Here is a 20,590-nt window from a genome sequence, read left to right on the forward strand (position 1 = left end):
TTTTGTTTTCTTTGTCCTAAAAATCACTTTCTGTCTCTTCAATATTTTGACCAAAGCCTCAAACAGTTCTACTTGTAGGATCCATAAGCATTGAGCTTTGTTATACACAGTGTGGACTTCAACAAATATGAAGCCCAGAAAGAAAACTTTTACCTTCAAACATCCCAGATGATAGAATTAGCAACTGTCTATTATTAAAAGGGAGGTGGGGGAAATCACTTGGTAACCTTGAAAGATACCTTAGTGACATCCTTTAAAAATAAATGCCATATGGTCCTTGTTTCCAATCTGGAGGAAACAGCTGATTTCTCCACCACTGTGAAAAGGTGTATGACATGCCTTCTCAGTGCTGACAGCACCCTGGCTGGAACCTACTTCTTATGGTGACACCTGCCAGGGAAGCCCGCATCAGGCAAACATCTGGGATTTCTCAGATGTAAGGCAGACTGTGATTGTTTCCAGACCTGCTCGGTTTGCTCTCTCACTGACAATGGTTCCAAGATGATTAACATACATAGAATGGATAACTGAGTCTATATTTCAGAACCTTGAACTGTGTCAGTGGATTGCCAACTAATTTTGGCCCCACTCAAAGGTAGGTCCCCACAATTTTAATATATAAAGCACTCTTTTTTTTAACTCACATACTGATATATTATATATCCTTTGTCCTGATCCAAATGCCTAAGGCTAACCTTATCTGCCATCAGGGAAGGGGATGAGTCAGGCACTGATCACTGATTGGGCTGTTATGCTTGACATGATGCCCAAACTGTTTTCAGACTGAGTTTTCTTTTTCTTTTTCTTAAGATTTTATTTGTTTGAGAGAGAGAGAGAGAGAGAAAGAGACAGAGAGAGAGAGTACAAGCAAGGGGAGGGGTAGAGGGAAAGGGAAGAGCAGGCTCCCCACTAAGCCGGGAGCCCATTCGGGGCTCAGCTCTAGGACCTTGGGATCATGACCTGAGCCAAAGGCAGCTGCTTAACCAACTAGGCCACACCTGAGCCCCTCAGACTGAGTTTTGAGGCCTGAATACTGCTTTAGTTGATCAAGAGACCACTGATGCCTTTAGGAGGGCACTGTAGGGAAGTGTCTATTAAAGTACCTCACCTCTGCTCAAAATTTCCTCATTGGAGTCATCACACAGAAAAACCTCTCAGGTGATGGCTTGCTAAGATAGCACATGCAGCTGGCAAAAATGGGAAAAATCTGCTATATTTTAGCTCTGATTTTCTAGAGGATGCTGGTGAGGGAGACACAGATTTGACAAGTGAATACAGCCACTTAAGTCTGTGATACAAAATAATTTGTGAGCTCACTAGCAACAATTACACAATGAAGCGCTTGTGCAGTAAGATAGACACCTGCCCTTTTCTACCGCCTATGCTTCATTCTTCCTTAAGCCTCAAAATTATCCTGTGATATGCTCCATCACAAGCAGGAAAATTAGGAACAAGAGATGTCTTTCTCCTAAAACATAAATGGCTGAGTGTTATTTTCTAAGAGAAAAAAATGACCAAAGCCGAGCAGTGCTTTGGGATTTTTCCTAGTTTGTCAAACCACCCGCCACTGTCCCCAGTTCTGCTTGCTATGCCACCGTGACCCTGCTATGTGCCATTTTTTCAAAATATGAAGGGGTCAGAATGCCTGGGTGGCTCAGTGGTTGAATGTCTGCCTTCGGCTCAGGTCATGATCCTGGGGTCCTGGGTCCTGCATTGGGCTCCCCACAGGGAGCCTGCTTCTCCCTCTGCCTATGTCTCTGTCTCTTTCTTTGTGTCTCTCATGAATAAATAAATAAAATATTAAAAAAGTATATATGAAGGAGTCAGTTCTCAGAGACTCTAGGAATCTACATGGAACCGTAACGCAAAAACCAGGTAATAGGTAAATTTATCCTGATATATTGAGGGCAGAAGTAGCCAACAGTTTCTGGTGACATAAATTTATAGAGAAAGATAAAATGCAGTAGTGCAACAGAATTAAATACATGGACCTGAGAAAAGCGATTTCTTAAATGGAATATTATTACTTTGGTCAAAACATGGTGCTTTCCTTTACTGTAAATGCTAACAGTTAATAGCTAAATAATTGAATGTTTACAGATTACACATATAATGAATGTGCATGAATAACGTGCTATGGCATATTGAAAGATTATATGGTTGATGTAATTGTCTATGTACATTTGCAAAGATGATTTTGATAATCAGGAGTTCTTTCTGCACTACCTACCAGTCTTAAGCACAAGGAGAAACTGTCTTGACCTATTCAAACAGACAACAACAAAGAGGGCTGTTAGATAGAAATCAGGAGACCTTTTCAAGTAGTAAATCAATAACCTTAAGTGATGGAAATAAGAGTTTTAAATAAAATTAGGCCTTATGGACAGAACAGGTGAGTCTTCTAGCAAAAGTTATGATTGGAATGTGCAATCATGGTGCAAATTTGCTTTTGCGATGTTTCTTTGACTGTTGCTGTTTATTTGTTTTAAAAACGTGGGAGAGACAGAAAGAAATTGATCCCTGGAGAGCAGAGTGAGTGTATTTGTTAACAAATGGTCTTCAGTTCAGGGTCAGAGCAGCATTTGAAACTGAAGAACTTGGACACCCATTTATGTTCATTGAGGTTCATAGCTTCTAACTATCTGAATCAATATCAATGAAGGGTTCTGGGTTTCTCGTCATAAGAAAGCAGTGGAAGGGTGGGTGGCTCAGGCAGTTGGGCATCTGCCTTTGGCTCAGGTTGTGATCTCGGGTTCCTGGGATTGAGCCCCCAACCCCGTGTTGGGCTCCCTGCTCAGTGGGAAATCTGCTTCTCCCTCTCCTTCTGCCCCTCCCTTCTCCCCCCTGCTCTTGCTCCTGCTCTCTTTCTTTCTCTCTCTTTCAAATAAATAAATAAAATCTTAACAAAAAAGCAAGCAAGCAGTGGAACCCAGTGAGTGATATGGACTGAATCCCATGCCCATCCCCTCCTCAAACCCCCTCCAATTCATATGTTGAAATCCAACCCCTCAATGTGATGAGATTTGGAGAAGGGCTTTTGGGAGATACTTAGGCTTAGATGATGTTGTAAGGGTTGGGGTCCTCATGATGAAATTTATACCCTTATATCAAGAGAGCAGAGTGCTCGTCCGCTCCATGTAAGGATACAGCCAGAAGGCTGCTCTCTACAAACCAGGAAGAGAGCTCTCACTAGGAATGGAATCAGCCAGCCCCTTGACCTTGGACTTCCCAGCTTTCTGAACTATGAGGAATAAGTTTCTGTTTTTATGCTACCCAGTCTGTGTTATTTTATTATTGTAACCGGAGCTGACTAAGTGAGGTTAGATGAAACAGAGCAAACACCATAGGTTGGGTAAGGAAATGGATTTTGCCTCAAGGCCTATTTCTATTAATCTGTCCCTAAATTTTATAATTCTGAACATAGGTGGTATGATTAAAACAGCATTTGCTTCACAAAACTTACTTGTGGGCAAAAGTATTACATGGATACACATTTTACTTCATTTTCCATGCCTGTATGGAACCCTAGTTTTGACCATATGGACATGACCTGGTGTGTCACCCTTCACCTGCTGGCCTCTGTGAATTTCAAACAATGAGGTAAGGAAGAAACCAAAGACCCTTAAAAGTCAAATCTTACAAACCCAGATCTAAGCAGTGACTGCAAAGACCGCTGGACTGCTGATTGCCTGTGAATTCATTTCATTTTCCTGACCAGCTTGAAAGTAGCTATCAAATGCCCTGTGACCTTTTACATTTCCTTTACCTTAGAATTTCAGTCAAAGTATAAAAGGACACTAGTGGTATAATTGTGCTGCTGCATACAACTTATTATTGTTTTAAACTTAAAAATCACAAATAATAAAGATCTTAAAGTCTCTAGTAGCAGTTGCATCAAGGAAGTGAAAATCTAAATGAAGTCAGTTGTGAGGCACGCTGAAACTTTTGAAGTGGGGAGGAGGGGAACATATTTGTGGGGTGCTTATCATAATCTAAGAGGGAGAAGTAGAATAAACCTGCAGGTGTAGATATCAGTCCCTGTAATTAAATGAGGTTGGGGTAAGCAGATACAACTAGAAAATAAATATTTCTCAGCTTTAGCAAGCACTACTCATCCAGGTTGAGACATAAAACAGCTTCCTTTTAAAGATTTCATGGCACCCATGTAGTGGCTCAGAACATAATTGGGATTGGGAATGAAGACAAGGACTGTTTTCATCAGTTATTTTTTTGGCAATATTAAATATTTATCAGGTACTTATAACATGAGAATGAACATGTATGTCAGGGGAGGGAGAGAGGAAATGTGAACACAGTGAGCCGGAATGAGGACAATGCAGTCAAAATGCATATGGGGCACCTGGGTGGCTCAGTCTGTTGGGCATCTGCCTTCAGCTCAGGTCATGATCCCGGGGACCTGGGGTTAAGCCCTGCATCTTGAGCTCCCTGCTCAATGGGGAGCCTGCTTCTCTCTCTCCCTCTCCCTCTGTCCCTCCACCTGCTCATGCACACTCACTCTCTCTCTCAAATAAATAAATCTTTAAGAAATGCATATGATGGGATGCCTGGGTGGCTCAGTGGTTGAGCGTCTGCCTTCCACTCAGGGCACGATCCCGTGGTGTGGGATCGAGTCCCGTGTTGGGCTCCCTGTGGGGAGCCTGCTTCTCCCTCTGCCTATGTCTCTGCCTCTCTCTGTCTCTCATGAATGAATAAATTTAAAAAATCTTCTTAAAAATTGCATATGACTATAGTAGAGTCACTGACCCCCGGGACCAATTTCCTTTGCTTCTTCTGGTGGCTTGGATACTCCATTTCAACACAGCTTTGGCTCCTCTGGTTCCCACATTTAGCCTGTCCGTGACCATCTCTTGCTACACAGACTAGCTCTCCAAAATCTGGCTACTCTACCCAGAGACAGCCTTGGCTCTTTGACTCCGGCTGGATTCCCTCACCCTGTGGGTGGTTAGTGTCTTACCATACAGCCTGGCTTGTGTGTTTATTACCTCATTGACGGTTTCCATCTCCTTTTTCCACTTCTTGGAAGGCAATGGGCTTCCATCTGCTGGAGTAGGGGCCACAGATGCCACAGTATTTTCCAGGGACTCTGGCTTTCATTGTCCCTGCACAACAGAGCCTTTTGTGGCTGCCTCTATGATCCACCACCTGTATCATTTTGGGTGCCTCCTCCCTCCTCTGTTCCACAGTGGTTTCTTTCCATGTGCCATCAGCACCCTTCCTTCTGACTCTGGCTAACCTAAAAGTTGGAAGCATAAGACTTGGCACAAAGTCTCCTAAATATCTGTGCCTCAGTCCCAGGCTCTGCCACCTGAGGCAAAGAGCCATTGCTCTCTGTAACATGCCCAAGCTCCCCTTGGAGGTTATCAGCGTGGTGATCTCTCCTGTTACTTAATGTATGCCTAAGGTATCAGAGGCATCTTGGCACCATTCATGAATGACCTGGCCACTGAAGAGTTTGACAGTTAAACTCCTAGGTATGTAGTTTTATTAAGATAAGAAAAAGAAACTGAAATGAAACTAATATAATCACCGAGTTTCAGATACGTATTTCTTTAGCACAGGAGGTATTCATTTCTAAAAGATCTCACTATGGTTATACAGAAGATTATTAGAAATTATTTTTTTAAAAATTGGGGTACCTGGCTGGCTCAGTCAATAGAGCGTGTAGCTCTTGATCTCGTGGTCATGAGTTCAAGCCCCAAGTTGGGTATAGAGATTACTTAGAAAAACAAAACACAACAGCCCATTGGTGATGGTTGAAAGTTGGATAAAGATTTTTAAAAACTTATTTAAAGGGATCCCTGGGTGGCGCAGCGGTTTGGCGCCTGCCTTTGGCCCAGGGCACGATCCTGGAGACCCGGGATCGAATCCCACGTGGGGCTCTCGGTGCATGGAGCCTGCTTCTCCCTCTGCCTGTGTCTCTGCCTCTCTCTCTCTCTCACTGTGTGCCTATCATAAATAAATAAAATTTAAAAAAAAACTTATTTAAAAAATGAATTAGGAAGTTGAAGAAGTCCTTGCACATTTCAACGTCACCTTTTACCTCTAAAGAGGCTAAAGTGTATTAAGCATCTTCTATGAAAAGTGAGGAAATGAATACCCTAACACTCTCAGTCTGCTGTGAAATTTTCCTTATTTTTACTTTTTCAATGTTTACAATGTTATGTTCTAAAACCATAGTACTGGGGGATCCCTGGGTGGCGCAGCGGTTTGGCGCATGCCTTTGGCCCAGGGCGCAATCCTGGAGACCCAGGATCGAATCCCACATCAGGCTCCTGGTGCATGGAGCCTGCTTCTCCCTCTGCCTGTGTCTCTGCCTCTCTCTCTCTCTCTGTGTGTGTGACTATCATAAATTAAAATAAAAAAAATAAATAAAAATAAAAATAAAAAATAAAACCATAGTACTGGGAAGCCTGGGTGGCTCAGTGATTGAGCGTCTGCCTTTGGCTCAGGTCCCAGGATCCCAGGGTTCCCAGGATCAAGTCCCACATCAGGCTACCCACAGGGAATCTGCTTCTCCCTCTGCCTCTCTCTGTGTGTCTCTCATGAATAAATAAACTCTTTTTAAAAAGCCCAAAAAACAAAAACCATAATACATTGGTTTAGTGTCAGATCTGTATTCAAATGGCTTCAGTCCTTCCCACTAGCACTTTGCAAGAGCCTTCTCAGAGTTGTTTTTTAAAGCTCACCAGCTGATCATCTGAGCACCTTGACGGTTCAGAACTGCTGCTGCTTTAGGGTCAGTGGACAAGGACTAAATGAGGACTTTAAGAAGACAAACTAAACCAGGAGATCGCTAAATGCCAGACTTCTGAAAATTGCTCTGGGGCTGTGCAGTTTCTTTAGGGAAGAGGTCTTTGAGTTTTATATGAAAAGGGGAAGCCTGGTTGTCTGGAGTTCTGAGTGAGAGACAAGTCAGGATAGAAGTCTCTCATCTATATACAGACTTTTAATTTAACTGTTGAGGTCAGACGCTCTACAGTATAGTAGCTTCCTCCTAAGCTGCACACGGCAATGCTTCCAAAGTGTTGTCCCCGGACTGGCAGCATCAGCATCAACTGAAATGTGTTAGAAATGTAAAGCTGAGGCTCTATTTTACCCTCAGACCTACAGAATCTGAAACTTCGTGGGTGAAGTCTAGAGATCTGTGTTTTAATAAACCCCCAGGGGCTTCTGAAGCACCGTCAAGCCTGAGAACCACCGGGCTACAGAAGCTAACAGTGGCTGGTAGACCTGCAGTACCCAACATCACAAGGGAGCTCGTTAGAGATGCAAATTCATGGGCCCCACCCCCAGACCCCTGCCGAAGAATCTGCATTTTAACGAGATCCCAGGATGTTTCATATGCATATTCACCTATGTAAAACCACATTTGAAAAGCACTGCTTTTTCTAGGCCTTTGGTTCTCAACCTCCGCTGTAGTGACAGAATTACCTAGGCAGCGGTAACCCGCCCCCCCCACACCATGTCCAGGCCTCATCCTGGACGAATTAAAGCAGAATCTCTGGGGGGTAGGGCTGGGTGTTGTGGCTGCGACAGCTCTCCGTGGGATTCCAACAGGCAGCAGAGGTTGAGTACTTTCTTCCAGGCTGTGGCTTATTTAACCATGCTTTATTAAATTACCACTCCTCTGTGTGCTTCCAGGAACTTCTGGATAGTGCTGATTTGCTGATGCCACCCATTCATTCAATTGTATTCTATTAAGTGTTTTGTGTGTATATGTTTTTTTTTTTTTATTGTTTCTCAATGGGGTCTTTGGAGATAGTGGAGATGAATGCGTACAGTCAGCTTGCCTGTGAAGTCAGAAGATATTTAACAAAAAAAAAAAAAAGTTAACTGTCTTCTTATGAAAACTCGGGGGGAAAAAGAACACACACACACAAAAATATCACTCAATCTCACAACCTGGAGATAACCTCTGCTAGCTTTGCTTTGGTATCTATCCTTCCAGGAGTTTTCTCTCTGTACCGGTATAAAACAAAATTGGGATCGTGTGTAGATAGAGTCTAGGACCCTAATTCTGCTTAGCAGATTTCCTGAGCCTAAATTCCATCGAAAACATGCATCTAAAAAACCCCTGTGTATACTCTTCTATAGTGTAGCTGTAATATATTCTGTTTGGTTGTTCCACTATTGGTGGTCAGCACGGGTGTTCCTGATTTGTTGATATAAAAATATAAAGCTGGGGGATCCCTGGGTGGCGCAGTGGTTTGGCGCCTGCCTTTGGCCCAGGGCGCGATCCTGGAGACCCGGGATCGAATCCCACGTCGGGCTCCCGGTGCATGGAGCCTGCTTCTCCCTCTGCCTGTGTCTCTGCCTCTCTCTCTCTCTCTCTCTCTCTGTGTGCCTATCATGAATAAAAAAAAAATATATAAAGCTGTTAGAATAATTTTGTTTTGAAAATTTTGTGCACATCTATCATTATTTCTTAGAATGAATACTAAGATATGAGATTACTGGCTCAAAAATATGAATAATTTATAGGCTATTAATACATATATATATTTGTATTTCTAGAACTCTCTATGATAGTTAATTTTATGTGTCAACTTTGCTAGGCCCTGGTACCCAGATATTTGGTTATACACCAATCTGTGGTAGTATTTTTTAGATGAAATTCACATTTAAATCAGTTGACTTTTAATAAAGCAGATTACCCTCCTTAACGTGGATGGACCTCATCCAATCAGTTGAAGGCCTTAAAGGAAAAAAAAGAGTCTAAGGTCTGCCAGGAAGGGGAAATTCTGCCTGTAGACAGCCTTCAGACTTGAGCTGCAATATCAACTCTTACCTAGGTCTCCAGTCTTCTGGCTTGCCGTACAGATTCTGAACTTGCCAAGCCTACAGTCATATGAGCCAATTCCTAAAATATATCTCTCTCTTCCCCTCTCTCCCTGCCCCCACATCCTATTGATTCTGTTTCTCTGGAGAACCTTAACTAATACACTGTCCTTCCCCAGTATCTAGCACGATGCTTTCTTTAGAGAAGTTGTATAATAAATGTTTACTGAACCTTAGCATTAATTCATTAAGGTATTCAAGAGTATAATAAAGTTTTTCTCATTCTCTTAAGGTTATTTATGTTTATACAGAAAACTTTCTGTTACATGAAGTTCAATGTGAAAAAGGAAGCTTTAGTGGTTATTTTACTTGATTTATCCATGCCCAAAGCATATGGCAAAAGATCAAATCAAATGAAGAGTCCCCTTTGCTGAGCTTTGCTTGAGTTTCCTCAAACTAAAACAGACCAAATGAAAATAACAATAAAAATTGTGTATGTCCTTTTTTAAATTGCTATTTAGTGAGCAACTACTATGTCTCCAACATTGTCTGAAACTGTCCAGAGACTGCAGAAGCTACTTTATTTAGTTGGTCCCCCTTAAAAATATAATGAAGTTACTGGTTACTGGAGATAAGTAGTTTCTGTGCTCTGTGTATTTCCTTTTCTGAGGTAGGTTAAAAAAAGGACACTTGGATGGCATAAAGTCTGTCTTAGATGTCATAATAGCATGACTTTGTGATTGTTAGCTATGGTTTAATAACTTGCTTTTATTAAAAAATTCTGTTTTGACTTAATAGCATGCTTTTGCATGATGACATCACTAATTGCACCTAGTGTAGAAAATAAAATAATATTTCTCTGTGAAAGTAATATTTAGACTACTGTTAGATAAATCAGGATATAACTATAAAGAACAATATTGTCTGGCTTGCCATTAAATATTCTTTATTATTTTAAACTCCATTAAAATAGAGAGGGAGGGGCAAGATGGCGGAAGAGCAGGGTCCCCAAATCACCTGTCCCCACCAAATTACCTAGATAACCTTCAAATCATCCTGAAAATCTACGAATTCGGCCTGAGATTTAAAGAGAGACCAGCTGGAATGCTACAGTGAGAAGAGTTCACGCTTCTATCAAGGTAGGAAGACGGGGAAAAAGAAATAAAGGAACAAAAGGCCTCCGAGGGGGAGGGGCCCCGCGAGGAGCCGGGCTGAGGCCGGGGCGAGTGTCCCCAGGACAGGAGAGCCCCGTCCCGGAGGAGCAGGAGCTGCACCAACCTTCCCGGGCGGGCGGAAAGGGGCTCGCAGGGAGGTGGAGCAGGACCCAGGAGAGCGGGGATGCCCTCAGGCTCCCGGGGACACTAACAGACACCTGCGAGCACAGGGGAGTGCTCCGAGCTCCCTAAGGGCTGCAGCGCGCACGGAGGGACCGACCGGAGCAGCTCGGAGGGGCTCGGGAGCGGCTCCAGGGAGGGAGCTGCAGGGCGGGAGCGCGAATCCAACAGCGCAGGCCCCGGAGCACAGGGCGCCGGGACACAGCCCAGGATCCGGCCTCCCCCGGGACAGGCAGAGGCCGGGAGGGCCCGAGACAGCGAGGACGCTCCTGCCCCGAGCTGAGCAGATCAGCGGCCCCGCCCCGGAGCCTCCAGGCCCTGCGGACGGAGAGCCGAGAGCCCCGAGCCCCGTAGTTCCTGCGGAGGCTGAATCCAGGCTTCCAGAGTTGCCATAGCAACTGCTGCTGTTCCTCCTGGGGCCTGGCGGGGTAAACAACCCCCGCAGAGCCCTGCAGCAGGCAGGGGCAGAGCAGCTCCCCCAAGTGCTAACACCTGAAAATCAACGCAACAGGCCCCTCCCCCAGAAGACCAGCTAGAGGGGCCAGTGATACTCCCCCGTGTTCCAATACAACTTGTTTCTGGCCACTCTGCACTGAGCAAAATGACTAGAAGGAAAACCTCAACTCAAAAGAAAGAATCAGAAACAGCCCTCTCTCCCACAGAGTTACAAAATCTGGATTACACTTCAATGTCAGAAAGCCAATTCAGAAGCACTATTCTACAGCTACTGGTGGCTCTAGAAAAAAGCATTAAGGCCTCACGAGACTTCATGACTGCAGAATTTAGATCCAATCAGGCAGAAATTAAAAATCAATTGAATGAGATGCAATCCAAACTAGAAGTCCTAACGACGAGGGTTAACGAGGTGGAAGAACGAGTGAGTGACATAGAAGACAAGTTAATGGCAAAGAGGGAAACTGAGGAAAAAAGAGATAAACAATTGAAGGACCATGAAGACAGATTAAGGCAAATAAACGACAGCCTGAGGCAGAAAAACCTACGTTTAATTGGGGTTCCCGAGGGCGCCGAAAGGGACAGAGGGCCAGAATATGTATTTGAACAAATCCTAGCTGAAAACTTTCCCAATCTGGGAAGGGAAACAGGCATTCAGATCCAGGAAATAGAGAGATCCCCCCCTAAAATCAATAAAAACCGTTCAACACCTCGACATCTAATAGTGAAGCTTGCAAATTCCAAAGATAAAGAGAAGATCCTTAAAGCAGCAAGAGACAAGAAGTCCCTGACTTTCATGGGGAGGAATATTAGGGTAACAGCAGACCTCTCCACAGAGACGTGGCAGGCCAGAAAGGGCTGGCAGGATATATTCAGGGTCCTAAATGAGAAGAACATGCAACCAAGAATACTTTATCCAGCAAGGCTCTCATTCAAAATGGAAGGAGAGATAAAGAGCTTCCAAGACAGGCAGGAACTGAAAGAATATGTGACCTCCAAACCAGCTCTGCAAGAAATTTTAAGGGGGACTCTTAAAACTCCCCTTTAAGAAGAAGTTCAAGTAACTCTGAACGTGAATGGGCTTAATGACCCCATCAAAAGGCGCAGAGTTTCAGACTGGATAAAAAAACAGGACCCATCTATTTGCTGTCTACAAGAGACTCATTTTAGACAGAAGGACACCTACAACCTGAAAATAAAAGGTTGGAGAACCATTTACCATTCAAATGGTTCTCAAAATATACCCTAAAAACTACAGAACACTTCTGAAAGAAATTGAGGAAGACACAAAGAGATGGAAAAATATTCCATGCTCATGGATTGGCAGAATTAATATTGTGAAAATGTCAATGTTACCCAGGGCAATTTACACGTATAATGCAATCCCTATCAAAATACCATGGACTTTCTTCAGAGACTTAGAACAAATTATTTTAAGATTTGTGTGGAATCAGAAAAGACCCCAAACAGCCAGGGGAATTTTAAAAAAAGAAAACCATATCTGGGGGCATCGCAATGCCAGATTTCAGGTTGTACTACAAAGCTGTGTTCATCAAGGCAGTGTGGTACTGGCACAAAAACAGACATATAGATCAATGGAACAGAACAGAGAACCCAGAAGTGGACCCTGAACTTTATGCTCAACTAATATGCGATAAAGGAGGAAAGACGATCCACTAGAAGAAAGACAGTCTCTTCAATAAATGGTGCTGGGAAAATTGGACATCCACATGCAGAAGAATGAAACTGGACCACTCTCTTGCACCATACACAAAGATAAACTCAAAATAGATGAAAGATCTAAATGTGAGACAAGATTCCATCAAAATCCCAGAGGAGAACTCAGGCAACACCCTTTTTGAACTTGGCCACAGTAACCGGAGAAGGACAAACGGTGTATGTTCTCATTCATTTGGGGAATATGAATAATAGCGAAAGGGAATATAAGGGAAGGGAGAAGAAATGTGTGAGAAATATCAGAAAGGGAGACAGAACATAAAGACTTCTAACTCTGGGAAATGAACTAGGGGTGGTGGAGGGGGAGGAGGGTGGGGGGTGGGGGTGAATGGGTGACGGGCACTGGGGGGTACACTTGACGGGATGAGCACTGGGTGTTATTCTGTATGTTGGTAAATTGAACACCAATAAAAATTAATTTATAAAAATAAAAAAAATAAAAAAAAAATAAACTCCATTAAAAACAAATGATAGGACATTTCCTATTATACTGAATGAGCTATGGAAATAGGAATGCCAGCTTTTTATTGACAAAGGAATATTGAACTGCTTTCTCACCAGAAAATATGAGTGGAGATATTTGATAATATAGTACAGCAATCCAACAGAGATGAGCTAAATTCAGACTGGAAGCATGTTTCATTCTCAATTTGGGCAGGAAAGGAATTAAAATTGCTCTGAAAGTAAAGTACTTCATCTACCTGATTGCATTTATCCTAGATGGCAATGGCAAAATTTTGAGCACATATTTTACAATAATCTTACAATCCATGGTCACTCTCTAGATTCTCTTAAGGTCAGCGTTCCCAAGGCTGGCCTAACAACAGATTTACCTAGAATGCTTGTTACAGACTCCTGATCCCAGTCCAGATGACCTAAGTGCAAAAATCTTGGGGAATGGTCTAGGTATATGTATTTTTAATAAGTCTCTCCTGGTGATTGTTGCACTCAATCAAATTTGGAAAACACTATTTCAGGCTATTAATATTCATACACATGGTGCTAGACCAGGAGACCAGGGATGGCCATACAGATAAGTCACAATGAACTGGTTTGGTTATAGTTGCCATGCGGGGTTTGAGGGGCAGGATAATGATTATTCCCTCTCTTGTGTCTATAATCCTGGCATTTGAGATTCATATTTTACTATCTTCCTAGTTCTTTTTTGTATGTTACACATCCTGGAAATATTTGCATTATGAGATGTTAAGAATTTTACCACGTGACAGGAAGAACTGAACATAATGGAAGCTCTGGGCTTGGATGGGGGATGACAGCAGTGTGGACACATATATAAAGAGGATTTGTGGAACACCACAGGTATACTATGCCTATTCCCAGACCTCCCTAGGAAGCCAGCTCCATAGCAGGTAGAGTTCCAAAGAACATCCTATATTTTTGCAAGGAGTCAATTTTCTTACTGAAATATTGGGCCTCTGATTTATTTTCCCCTTAATAGAAGTGTCAAATGGGATAATATATGAAAAAATAAATAAAATATTACATACATTAGACCATAATCTAGTGAAATAATTTAGTGACCTATGATTTGGGGAGTGTAATTATATACCCATGCAATGTATGTGTGTGTGTTTGTGTGTGACGTGTGTGTATATATACACACACTAACACCTTCCAAACACACCTATATACGTATGTATGTGTATATTCATATACATTTACGAATACCCAAGGGGTGGGGTAAGGGAAACAATTATACCTAAAATAACTTTGTTTCCAAGAATTGTAAGATGACTCCCAATACTCTAAAAACGTATAGCACAGCTCCTCATACAAAGTTAATACTCTCTCTTGCCATGTGGATCTTTGTTCATGTTTTTGGTTTATAATGATATATGAGCTACTAAGGTAGTTAATGTAGGTCTTCACTGAGCTTTTGAAAGCTACCTGTCCAGGGAGCACCCAGCATGCCAGTGCTGGCCTCCTTCTGAATTGGTAATTCAATCTAGTGATAAAGAATATGAGCTTTGCTGTTACGTTAGACTAGGGTCCGGGTACTATGTGTATTATTTACAAGTCAATGTAAGTAACTATTTTTGAGTCTCAGTTTTCATATCTGTAAAATGGTACTAATAACTTTATAGTGAAAATAACTCTTGGAATTAGTATAAGGATGGAATGAGATTTTTCATGTAAAAAGAATATTTAACTTTTATTATAAATATTGAGACAAACCTCCTAGGATATTGCCATCTCTTAACAAAAGGGATGAGTGGCCTGACATATAATCCATTACTGTCTTTTCCATAGAGACAAGGGGAATTCTGATTCTAACAAAATGATGGAGAAGAGTGAATTCAGCTGATCCTAGATTTGATTCAATGTCTGCCTTCAAGAAGTGGGAGGGGGCTCTTGAAAAAGAGTCATCTGGTAACAGTAGCTTCTTATTATGGAATTGGGATGAGAACCCCTCATTTTTGCTCTCATGGTTGCCCAAGAGTCAGAGGAAAAGTAGAGAGTGAGAGTAAGAGTGAAAACATGCAAATACACTAACATGACATGGCCAAAGAGGGCAGATCTCAGTAAAATGATAGGTTAGCATCTGAGATGGAGGCTCTAGAAAAGGTGAAGGTAAAGCCAGGCTCAAACTCTGAGACCAAAGAGGTCTGATTAAGTTAGAAAATCAAAATTATTTATTTTTAATGGTTTTGGAACAGAGTATGGACTTCATCTAACAAGGTGGAAATATTAACAGTTATATGGTAGAGATTTTTGAGCTTGGTCCATTTTCATGGAAGTCATTTTTAGCCCATTCTAAATTCTCTGTGTTAAAAGGATACATGAATTCATTAAATTATTTTTAACTCAGCTCATTATTACAGTCAGCTTGACATCTCAGACAGTTGCTAATTTTTAACCAATTTAACAAAATGTCTTTTGTTAAGACTTAAGTAGCAATGCTTCTAACTTTTTATAGTTGAAGCAAAAGAAAGCCTTTTACAGAAGAAGTAAATGTTTTGAAGGTATATTGAATATAGAATGATTTTGAATCAGAGCTAGAGAGACCCTACAAATGATTTTGTTCAATCCTCCCTTGGACAGATGAGTTAACAAGATTATGCCCTGATGCCCACATTACGGTGATAATCAGTAAATAAGTAATAAACCTATCACATCTTTAGAGACTATCTAATATATTCACAGCATGGTGCTACAGGGTGAAACATAAAGGAACTGTATAAGACATGCCCTCTGTTCCTACACAATGGTTATGATCTAGCCAAAGGATCAGATGAGCTTGTGTAACAATATTTGAGGTAGCTTATCATAAGTGGTGCAAAATGCTACCTGAATTAAGAAGTTGGAAAGATCTCCTTGGACAGTCTTTTTTTAAAAAAAAAATCTTCTTAATCATTTTTTAAACGATATAGATTCACATTTAGTGATGAGAAAAGATGCTTTGCTACAGTTTTGAGTGAAAAAAAGTAGCTTACAAAATAATATAGTGTAATCTATTGACTTTTTTTGTGAATAGCTCTATGAATTTTAACACATGTGTAGATTGATGTAACCATGACCACAATACAGAAAAGTTCAATCATACCAAAAATCTCCATCATTCTGTCTCCCCGTCCCCCAACTCCTAAACCCTAATAACCATTGATTCATCCTCCATCACTATAGTTTCTCTGTTTGTGACTTTTTATGACTGTCTTCTTTTACTAGGCCTAATGTCTTTGAGATTCATTCAAGTTGTGTGGATCAGTGGTTCATTCCTTTTTATTGATGAATAATATCCCATTGTATAGATGTGTCACAGTTTATTTATCCATTCACCCACTGAAGGACGTTTGGGTTGTTTTGGAGAGTCTTATGTTGATAGAAACTTCTTGAGCAGGATGGTATTTTAATGCACTCTGATTTTTGCTCTGACTGTGCTTTGCATATCAGTTCATTTATTGATAAGGTTTATGCCAATAACAAAAAATGCATTGTTAAAATTATTCATAGGGACTAAGAGGTTTTTCTTAAAATATAGCCTTGGTGCACATATTGGAGGTTTTTATTGGAGTTCGATTTGCCAACATATAGCATAACACCCAGTCCTCATCCCAACAAGTGCCCCCCTCAGTGCCCGTCACCCAGTCACCCCATCCCCCCACCCACCTCCCCTTCCACCACCCCTTGTTTGTTTCCCAGAGTTAGGTGTCTCTCATGTTCTGTCATCCTCACTGATATTTTCACTCATTTTCTCTTCTTTCCCCTTTATTCCCTTTCACTATTTTTTATATTCCCCAAATGAATGAGACCATATAATATTTGTCCTTCTCCGATTGACTTACTTCACTCAGCATAATACCCTCCAGTTCCATCCACGCTGAAGCAAATGGTGGGTATTCGTTGTTCCTAATGGCTGAATAATATTCCATTTTATACATAGACCACGGCTTCTTTATCCATTCATCTTTCGATGGACACCGAGGCTCCTTCCACAGTTTGGCTATTGTGGACATTGCTGCTATAAACATTGGGGTGCAGGTGTCTCAGTTTTTCACTGCATCTGTATCTTTGGAGTAAATCCCCAGCAGTGCAATTGCTGGGTCGTAGGGTAGATCTATTTTTAACTCTTTGAGGAACCTCCACACAGTTTTCCAGAGTGGCTGTACCAGTTCACATTCCCACCAACAGGATCCACATATTGTTATGGTTATAAATGTTGGTGTTCATTCATTCGTTGAACCAATATATTTAGTGAATGCCAACTATGTGCTAGCCACTATGGGCAAAATAATGAAACAAAGTGCTTGTGCTCATGTTACAATCTAGTCAAGGAAGAAAGACAACAAACATACACAAACAGTCCTTGAATATTCAGATTGTGGTGAATCCTACAAAGAAGCAGGGTAAGGGGTAGGGTACCTGGGTGGCTCAGTGGTTGAGCATCTGCCTTTAGCTCAGGTCATGGTCCTGGTGTCCTGAGAATGAGTCCCACATTGGGCTCCCCACAGGGAGCCTACTTCTCCCTCTGCCTATGTCTCTGCCTCTGTCTCTGTGTCTTTCGTGAATAAATAAATAAAATCTTTAGAAAAAAAAGAAGCAGGGCAAGGATCTAGATAAGAGTGATGCGTGGTATGAAGTCCTGTTATTTTAATATATAGTTTGGTAAGGGAGGGTTTCTCTGTTGAGCAGGGACTTGAAGAAAGTGGTGGTGGTGAGGGGGGAGGTGAGACATGCAAATATCTGGGGGAAGAGCATTCTAAGCAGAACAAATGAATAGATTTTGTTAATATTGTTTATCAAAATAGCACAAAAGACATTTTTAGTCAAGCCTGCTTTTCTTCCCAATTATAGGTCAGGGTAAAATGACTTTAACTTGATGATGGAAAGGAGTTAATGAACTGACGCCTTATCACTACCAATGCAGACCTTCTGTGGAAGGTAAGGGGAAAAAGAGAGAGGTGGGAAGAAGAAGAAAGAAAGGGCAGGATGGAGCTGAGTGAAAGAAATGAAGGACTGGAGACAGGAAAGGCAAAGAAAGACAGATAAAACACAGGAGAATAATGGGTTTGAATTTCAATGTCAGACTGCCCAGGCAAAAGCCTCCAGTCAGGAACTTATCTCCCACATCCTAAACAGTATCTACTACATATTTGTGTCTGAAATTGCTTGCACCAACACTACCTTTTGGTGGGGCTCTAGGTTCTCATTTTTTAAGATTTTATTTTATTGTATTATTTTCTAAAGTTTTTAATTTCAAATAATCTCCACACCCAACATGGACCTCTGGAACCCACAACCCCAAGATCAATAGTCACATGTTCCACCCACTGAGCCAGCCAGGTATCCCGGTTCTCATTCTGAAGGCAATCTATTTAATAATAAAGTCTCTGTGGATACCTGGTGTATGACCAGGCTTGAGATAAGGAACAGACAGACGAATGACAAGGCATGGCCTTATAGGCAGAAATGAATATTTATATGTTCATAATACCTTTATTTTACAGTGTCTATTTCCTTGGATTTCTCTTATATGTCCCCTACACACACACACACACACACACACACACACACACGGAGTATGGTAAGGTTGCTCTCAAGCTTATATTCGACCCAACACATGACACATCTGAGGGATATAATAAACCCCCAAGAGAACTGGTGACTCACTATGCAATGATTATCATATTGTCGGAGCATGAATGTAATTCTGATCTGACCCCGAGGGCATGGAAAAAGTCTTACTAACCTTTTTCACATCACAGCATACATAGAAAAAGATAATGAAATCACGGCACAGTGAAGTGATAAGAAGGATGCCCCAGATCCCAGTCAGCCACCCCTGGGGCTGAGGAGCACAGTCTCAGGGCACATTAGCGGCCCATTCATGGAATATCATTTGGAAGTTTAAGGATCATCCTCTAGTTTAAGGATGAAACACAAGATTTTCATTTGTATACTTTTCCCTGTCTCGACTACCCCTGTCCTCCATCAAGCTACCTTTTGTAGGCTAAAGCAATTTGAAGATGCTGAAATACTATGAATCCACACATACATACAAGGCCCTTGCATTAGAATTGTGAATTTTTTTAATCACTTGAGATCCATGTTAACTTGAAGATCACCATCTCATGTCTATAAATAATAGCTAATAGAAAATGCATGAATGAGGCTCCTGTTGTATTGTGGCTCATGATTATTTACCCATTTAAGACCTGGGCCTTTCTGAGAACCAAAGCCCGTGGATGGGGGTGGGTGGGTGGAGTGGGTTGGGAGGATGGGGGAAATAGGGATTGGGAATTAAGGAGGGTACTTGTTGGGATGAGCACAGGATGATATATGGGAGTGTGGAATTACTATATTGTACACCTGCAACTAACATAACACTGTATGCTTGCTAAGTGGGATTTAAATAAAAACATAAAAAAGAAGCCTGTAGCATAATATTGCACATGAACAAAGCACGGTAGATGCTCCTCAGGAAACGCAGAATATGCTATTCACAACTTGTCAAATTTAAGCTTATTATTAAACATTACTTCCACTCAGATATAAAAATCACTCCCATTGAAACAAAAGATTACAGTTCATGACAAGTGTAGATAGGATGCTAATTAACAAAAGTGCTTACAATTGTGCCATTTTGAGCTGACTCCAGCCTTAGTTTGCTGTGAAAGGTTTCAGTTTGCAATTGTAGTCCTGTCTTTTCTCAACTTGTTTTTTGAAAATAAGACCATTTCTGTTATTTATAGGACAGAACATCATACTGGGGCCAATTTTTATGCTGTATGGAGTAGCTTCCTGAGAAAAAAGCCCTGTCTTTTAAGACTAAACTTTTCTTCTTGATGGCAGTCATACTATTTATTACATGTATAAAGATGGTGATTAATTAATAGGAAGGAGTTCAGGAACAGTGATCTTCAGCTGTAATGGAGGAACTTGCCAACAAAACGGAGTTCTGAACATAATGAAGACTTGAAAATGAAATCTACCTTATCTGGAGAAAAGCTCTCCCAGCCGCTGAAGATATAAATAGGGAAAAATCAATTAGCACAGACTAGAATTGAAAATCATGTGGTTTATTAGATAATGAAATTGTTTTTGGTGAAGGAAATGCAAACGAATCCGTGACCAAGGATGATAACGCTAATATCCTTCTTTGGAGGGACAGTGTAAAAATGAATGCTGGCAAAGTGACACCCTTCTTTCTTCATTAATTTAACTTCCTCCTAGGCTGGGGGCAAATATGTAATTTTCACGCCTAGATGATAATAGAAGGATTAGGTTAAAACCTATTCTGGAATGGAGGTGGGTGGAAATGTGCAATCTAACTATTTAGCTCAAGGCAAATGTTTTACAGAAGTAGGGACTGCAGTAGTGGAAGCTGCCAAAGGAGGAAGGAGGGAAAAGCCTTTCTTTAGTGCTCTCTTGGAACACATATACCCTGAGATCTTGATGATCCCAATATGTACGTCTTCCCACATTATTGTTTCAAGGGCAATGGGTGGTACGTAGAGTGGTTTCTTACCTATTACACAATGAGAGTTATTGACAAAATGATGAGTATAGCCCAATACTGTATGCAGATAGTCCTATATGCTACATCCTCACTTGGAGATCAGCTATCAAGTACATAGGTTCTCAAACATACAAAGGGAGCAGAGGAGATGGACCCCCTTTCCAAGGGTCTTAAAACACCAGATTCTCAGAGCAGAAAGGGCACTGGCAAATTATGTAGTTTAATTCCCTTATTTCACAGAGGAGGAAACTGAGGCCAAGTGAGAGAAGGGACTCCTATGAGGTCATTT

The sequence above is a fragment of the Nyctereutes procyonoides genome, unplaced genomic scaffold, assembly GCF_905146905.1.
Source record: "Nyctereutes procyonoides isolate TBG_1078 unplaced genomic scaffold, NYPRO_anot_genome, whole genome shotgun sequence".
NCBI lineage: Eukaryota > Metazoa > Chordata > Mammalia > Carnivora > Canidae > Nyctereutes > Nyctereutes procyonoides.